Source organism: Delphinapterus leucas, chromosome 8 (assembly GCF_059928025.1).
Source record: "Delphinapterus leucas isolate spDelLeu-1000000601 "Yukka" chromosome 8, BTC_Dleu_Yukka2, whole genome shotgun sequence".
Taxonomy (NCBI): Eukaryota; Metazoa; Chordata; class Mammalia; order Artiodactyla; family Monodontidae; genus Delphinapterus; species Delphinapterus leucas.
Window position 1 is genome coordinate 68,137,264 of NC_143136.1, and position 7,760 is coordinate 68,145,023.

General features: G+C 35.9%; 1 pseudogene; it reads left to right on the top strand.

The window, feature by feature from the left end:
- The first annotated feature begins 1,781 nt into the window (after positions 1-1,781).
- Positions 1,782-3,128, top strand: LOC111172953 (large ribosomal subunit protein uL14 pseudogene; annotated as a pseudogene).
- The last annotated feature ends 4,632 nt before the right edge of the window (positions 3,129-7,760 follow it).

Sequence of the window (7,760 nt, forward strand, 5' to 3'; positions counted from 1 at the left end):
GTGGAGCGGCTAGGCCCGTGAGCCACGGCCGCTGAGACTGCGCGTCCGGAGCCTGTGCTCCGCAACGGGAGAGGCCACAACAGTGAGAGGCCCAAGTACCGAAAAAAGAAAAAAAAATCTTTCTTCTCTCTGTCTTCTGCTTCCATCATCTCTTTCTCTGCCTCTAACTCTCCTGCTTCCTCTTTCCCTTAAAAGGACCTTGTTATTATATTGGGCCCAATATGGATATACTGATTTAGCTATTCTATACAACTCAACACTCTTTTAACTTGATAGAGTGATTCTAAAGTATAACTGAAAATTCAGATAAAACTAACTTTGAAATTTTATAAGAATAATAAAAGGAGAGGACTTTCATTCCCAGATATGGTGCCCATACGGCACCATAATAATTAAGGCAATGTAGTAGTAGAAGAATAGATGTATCTTGAAAGATAATTTTTTAAAATATATATATATATATGTAACTAGTACTATAATATATAATAAGAAGTGACATTGAAGATCTGAAGGGAAAGAGCTGATTATTCAGCAGATTACACTGGGAGAACAGGTTAATTATTTGGAAAAAAATGTTGGGACTAAAGTTAGATCTGTACTTCCCACCACACATCAAAATAAATTCAGGGTGGATAATAGCCTTAAACAACAACAAAAAAATTAAACCATTAGGTTTGAAAGTAAAATATAAATGAATAGTTACCTTTTTCCTTTATTTCTTCCCCTTTTTAAATGGGGAAGAAATAAAGGAAAAAAATCAATAGCTTTGACTACATAAACACATAGACACACAAACTTGCAAACATCAAAAAATGGCATAAACAGAAGTAAAAGAAACATAAAAATAATGGGAAAATATTTTTTTCAATCATAAGACAAACATTTCAGACAGATAAAGAAAGAAAAAGCAAAAATCCCATCAGAAAAATAGGCAAAGAAATTGTTATTACTTTGTTAACACTTGTTAAGTGGAGCACAGGGTGCCATCTGGTGAGTCACAATTTAACAAGAGACCAGGACAGAAACTGAGTTACAAAAGTTTATTACTCCCGGTTCTTGGAGGAACCACCTTGAGGGGCCACATGGGGAAGTGAAGGTAGGATGCAGCCAGAGAGAGAGACACACACAATTTGGGGTACATACTTTTATTAGGGTCCATGGGTGGAGTGCTTTGTGGTTCCTGGGCTAGACCAGATTGGTCAATTCAAACAAAAAGAGTGAGTTTTGATAAGCCCCATGGTGGTCTTATCTAAAGGGCACACAAAGGGAAGGCCCTGGGAGGAAGGGGAGACTGTTGATCACAAGGGCTGTTGGGAAAGTCATATCAGTGACTTACATTTGCTTGTGACTCTGCAGTCAGCTATCTAGGGCACATGCTTGCATGAGGGACTAGTGTCAATTTCAGGTCCCTGCAGGCTGCTTGGCCAAACAAAATGGATGGCAAGGCAGCAACACCAAGGAGTAGCTTAGCTAAATTCTCAGCAGAAATATTAACTGGCAAAATGAAGGTGCAAATGATCAACAAATGCATTTTGAAAATAAACTATTCTGCTAATTAAAGAAATGCATATTAAAAATACCTATACAGTGCCATATTCCCCTACCAAATAAACAAAGGTTGTTTTTTTTTTTTCTTATGGTATTATTCATTGTTTCCACTGAGGAGGAGGAAATAAACACTCATATGCCAATCTAGTATAGATGTAAACTGGTACAAGGTTTCTGGAAGATATTTAAAGGTATTAAAAATTACAGCTTTCTGTCCCTTTCTGGCGTTCAAGATGTCAAACCGAGGATGTGGTGGGTCCTCTGGTGCCAATTCCAGATTTCCTTGGGTCTTCCACTTGGAGCCATGATCAACTGTGCTGACAACACAGGAGCCAAAAATCTATATATCATCTCTGTGAAGGGGATCAAGGGACAACTGAATAGATTTCCTGCTGCTGGTGTGGGTGACACGGTGATGGCCACAGTCAAGAACGGCAAACCAGAGCTCAGAAAGAAGGTACATCCAGCAGTGGTAATTTGACAACGAAAGTCATACTGGAGAAAAGATGGTGTGTTTCTTTATTTTGAAGATAACGCAGGGGTCATAGTAAACAATGAAGGTGAGATGAAAGGTTCTGCCATCACAGGACCAGTTGCAAAGGAATGTACAGACTTGTGGCCCAGGATTGCATCCAATGCTGGCAGCATTGCATGATTCTTTGGTGTATTTGTAAAAGAAAAAAATGCTAATAAAAATTATTTGCTCCATGTCACTCTTCTTGACACCACCTAACCCTTACCCCCTCTGTAAAACAAAACTACCCAGTGCAGAAAAACAATATATACATTTTTAACTCTCTAACGTGAACAGAAATACTTTTAAAGAAGAGTGTTGGGTTTCCCTGGTGGGGCAGTGGTTGAGAGTCCGCCTGCCAATGCAGGGGACACGGGTTCGTGCCCCGGTCCAGGAAGATCCCACATGCCGCGGAGCGGCTGGGCCCGTGAGCCATGGCTGCTGAGCCTGCGCGTCTGGAGCCTGTGCTCCGCAATGGGAGAGGCCGCAACAGTGAGAGGCCCGCGTACCGCAAAAAAAAAAAAAAAAGAAGAGTGTTATTTATAACTGCAAAAACGAAATAATGGAACAACCAAAACTTCCATCAATAATGGATTGGCTAAATAATGTTATGTTCACAGGAGTAAATATATGTGGTAATTAAAAATCACATTTTACAAGTATATATTTAAAGACATGGAAAACTGTTCATTGAATATTAGGTGAAAAAGTATGTATATAACTTCCCAAATAATTTTTTAAAGTATATAAATACATTATATTTAAGATAAGGCTAAACAAGAAAATATTAAGAGTGTTTTTCTCTAGATATTAAAGTTTTAGATTTTAATATTTTTAGTTTTTTTCTTTGTGACTTTCCCTATTTTCATTGTTAGGTTATACAATGAGTGTTAATTGTTTTTGTAATCACATCAAAACCAGTAGACTTTGTTTTCAAAACCATCTTAATAATAGGGCAAAAAGAATATAGAACAATTAGATTACCCCCAATCAAGTGTTAAATTTTTTAAACTAATTTTTCTGGCTTTTTCCCCTCTATCTGAAGTGATTCTACCTTAATGTTTAAATTGTTTAGATGCCTCTGGACCCATAATATCTTGAGAAGATCCACCTGGTGTAACCAACACAGATGCAATTTCATGCTTCCTATCAATGAAATTATTTTTTGATATATCTTAGGCAGGATTTGAGGTAAATGTCCCCAGCAAGAATGATAGCTTCAAGAATTTGAGACATTTTCCTATTTCATAACCCTTAGATATTATCACTGGACCCTGGAACAGTGCCATAACCATAATTGTTGTGGATGATAATATAGGCTCAGCTCAGCTGAGCTCCAAGAAGAAATTCTTTAAAATAGACAATAAATGAGAAGGAAAAGTCAGAAAGAGGATAGGGTCCCAGTTGAGTTAACAGTGTCTAAACTTGTACTTAAGCCTTAGTCTGGCTTCTGATACTATATCAGACATAATTCCTCCTTGTGTTGTGCCTACATGGCTTCCCATGATTGCCCTGATTTTCTATAATTTCTTCCCCTATGTTTGCAATTTCACACTGATTTACTTTTCAACTATTTTCCCTTTTGAAATCTTTTCTATGCCCACTTACAGTTTCAGTTATCTAAAGATGACTGGCCTAGTGTATTTAAGTTTTAAAGTTAAAATTAAAAATCCACTTTGTTTGCTTTTTCTTTATATTGCTCAGCCTACAAACACCAGTATTGAAGATTTTAAGATGCCTTCCAGTCAGTGTATCGCTCATCTGCATTAAGCAAGGGATCAACAACCTCGATGTGGCTTCCGTAAGAATGACATTCTCACAATTATGACAGGCAGTCAGAAAGTACTGTAGCACACCCAACAATAGATGCCATAAACATGTGATATATAAGGGCAGGAATAAAACATTGATATATAAACAAGACTCTTACTTTGGATTATGAAATGAGAGTTTTCTAAGGAACAAATGTGGTTATCCTAGGAAAATAAATATTCTATCATGTGGTACTTAAAGTCATAATTCTCAGTCTTAATATCAGTTCCCATATTTTTCTCGTATCATCTTCTGAAATATCACCAGAAAACATTTTTACTTCATTGTCCTCCCAATTCCAGAGCTAAACTCTCAAACCTTTAGTAAAAGAGGCCTTTAAGAAACTTGACTTGGAGAACAGTCTCAGCCATTGGTGGCATTTACTGCAATATGAGATATTAAACTATTTAATAGGTCAGAAATATTTTTAAACTAAAAATATTCCTTTCTACCTTTCCTTTCTTTATCATTACCTCATCTGTTTCTAAATAGAATTTTAGGCTGGGTCCTGTAACCTCAGAGCCTTATACAAAAAGCTATAATTTGTATATGTAACAAAGAACTTTGAGGTTATTGATAAATTGGAACATGATCTAGTTATTTAGAAAGTTTTCCTAATATGTTTGTTTATTTAGAAAGTTTTCCTAATATGCTTGTATGTTTGTTCTTTAAATTCTCCTAATATGTATCTCAATGGTCTGGTCAGTTCAGTCAGTTCTATTGACCAATTTAGTCATTGCCAGTCAATTTAATCTGAATAGTGCACTTGTGTGAATAGACAGGACATAGTCAAATGTAAATTTGGATGTCATCCAGCTAATTTGATCTGGGAACAGAGTAAACAATTACCATTAGTGTGAAGTTTGGGATCTGATTTCCGTAGCCAGACTTTCTATATTGGTCAGGGTAAAATAATTGCCAAGTCCTGTGTTTTTTGCTGTGTTGATCTGTTGTATAGACACAAGGGATTTCACTTAGCTTATTCATTCTTCCTCTCTTCACTTCTAGAACATTACAGTTTAAATTGCATCCAACCTTTTGCACATTTGTTCTGACTTCTTTACGTTGTAACTACAATACAGCACATTTGAGGTCAAATCTGTACATTCTAATTACACAGAACCAAAAGCAGACAGGCCCCTGTGCACTTGTGAACCAAATACAGCCAAATGTTTCCATTTGTGAGCCCAAGATTACTGGGGAATTTCAAATATTTCTGTATTTCTCAATGACAAAAAGGGCATGCTTTCAGCATTAAGGCAAAAGCAGTCTTTTTTCAATTTATAAAGCGTGTAATAAAAAAATGTTTCTTTGTATGTGCTTGCTCAGACTCTGGTTTTAAGAATTTCTTACAATGTTTTCAGTAGAAATGTTGTAGCTTAGTTTTGTTCCCTGAAATCTAAGAGATGAAACTGACTAGCAATAAAAATTAAACTGACCATTCCAATTCCACTGACCAAACTAAAAGAAATTTGAAGATGTACAGAAAAGAAAAGAGTGTTAAAAAAATACATTTGCATTTTAAAAGTACATTTTCATCTTCTAAATCTTATTGAAAACAAGGCAATAAGATTTACATGACATAAACATATATGTGGTCAGGTATTTAGGAATAAAAACAAGCCTGGCACTGATTTATGGAATTCTTTGTGCTTTGACGTGACTAAGGGTGAAAGGTTTCTTTTGCTAAAAATAATGACACCCATACCTAAGAAAGCATCTGGATGCCATTCTTGGAACTATAAGACTTTGCTAAAAATCAGGCCTGTGACCCTAGTAACCAATCCGTCAGTCCATAATAAGTTTCTCTTTTTCTTCACATTTTATGACTTTTCTTAGTCATAGTCTTCTTTTTGAACACTGAGTGTTGGTATATGAAGAAGCTCTTTCATATGTGATGTTCTACATTATAGAACTGGATAGACATTTATGACATAATCTTACTTCTATATAAAGATGCATTTTTTTCCTGCTGTTAAATGAGTAACTTGAGGTGTATGTGTCAGAGTGTGTGTGTGAATATGTGTTGTCATTGGCAAAAGAGTTAACTTTTCTGGACCTAAGTTTCTCATCTAAAAATATTATGTATGATTTCAAGGTTCTCCTCTTCTAGTGTGAGTATGTGAGTGGGAGTGGTTGCCGGTGGTGTAGGGAAAAGGAATATAAGGTGTGTATTTTTCACACGTCAATTTTATAGTACTTATAATGTATACAGGTTAAGTAGAGTAGTATTTAATTGCATATTTAAGGCACAAAATAAATTAAAAAGTAGATAAAGAACATCAGGCAGCAGGCTTCAAATGCTAAGTATTTCCTACCTCTTTGTTTTCTAGTGAAATTTTGTTCTGAAACTTCATTAGTGAATTTTTGTCCTAGCCATATATTCAGACTCTAAATTTGTTGTCCAATTAAATAAATAAATGGTAAATGAATACAACATAAGAAAAAAGAAGTTGTGGAAGGCCGGGATAGTTTTCCTGATTTTAGAGATTACAGAGGAAATAAGCAATGTGGGGACTGGCTTTTTTCAGGTGAACTTAAAATAGACAAACTAGGATCTCTGGCATTGTTATCCAACATGGAAAAAGCATAAGTTATTGGTAATAAGCTTTTTTTGGCTACGCTGTGTGGCTTGCGGGATCTTAGTTCCCCAACCAGAGATTGAACCTGAGCCCTGGCTGTGAAAGCATGGAGTCCTAACCACTGGACCACCAGGGAATTCCTGGTAATGAGCTTTAAATGCTCTTTTTTCTTATTTTTTATTTTCTAAATTCAAATCTTTATGTTTTAGCATACATAGTAAGAAACATAAATATAATATGCTGTTTGAGTAAGCATAATACCTTATGGTTATCTTAATGACAAATTTTGTCACTAAACCTTGGTATCAAAGTTTACATATAGAATTTTATTTACATATTTCTCTCATACATTCATATACTCTTGAGCAAAGAATAGCTGTCTTGGGCATAAAGAGGCCATCTTTTTTTTTTTGGCAACAATGCTCCTTCTAAAAGGATATATTACCAAGCAGGGAAGGAGACACAGGATACTTACGTGGCAAGATAAAACAAATGAACAGTGATCCCAGGTGACTCTCTTACCCATTCATGTATCTATTAGTTGTGCATCACCAGCTACATACACAGCATTTTCTTTACAATCCAGTGTCTGGCATGTTGTAGGTCCTCAATGCATTCATTTAACAACATGAATTTTACTGAGCACTTATTATACTCTAGGCTCTGGTCCAAGTGCTGGGAATACAGCAGTGAACACAACAGGAAAATTATACCTGCTATAGTGAGTTTAACTGTGGCCTCCAAAAGATAAGTTCATTCTGAACCTCAGAACGTAAACTTATTTGGCATAAGGGTCTTTGAAGACGTAATTAAGGTAAGGATCTCAAGGTGAGATTAGGATGAGTTCTAAATCCAATAATTTTATAAGACAGAAAAGGAGAAGATACAGATAGAAGAAGGCCATGTGAAGACAAAGGCAAAGACTGGAGTCATGAAGCCCCAAGCCAAGGAATGCCTTAATAAAACAGAGCAGGAAAATCATCTCGGGCACTCTTAGAGACTGCACATTGTTAGTGCCATAAATCTATCAAAGCAGACTATGAATACAGTGGGGGTTTTTTTGGACCCTCAATATACTATTGTCTAATCTTGAACTAAGAGTCACCTAAAACCCCAAAGTCAAAAGATTTTTGACTAGATATGTTGTTATGTGGCCATATCTTCCACTTCCAGTGCTAAGTGTTATAGTTTGCAGTCAGTTGTTCTAGCTTTCCAAGATCTTCACAGACCATAATTTTGATATGAAAAAATACCGTCATCTTCAAATTTTTTGCCTAGAAATTTAGCAAGTATGCAAATTATGT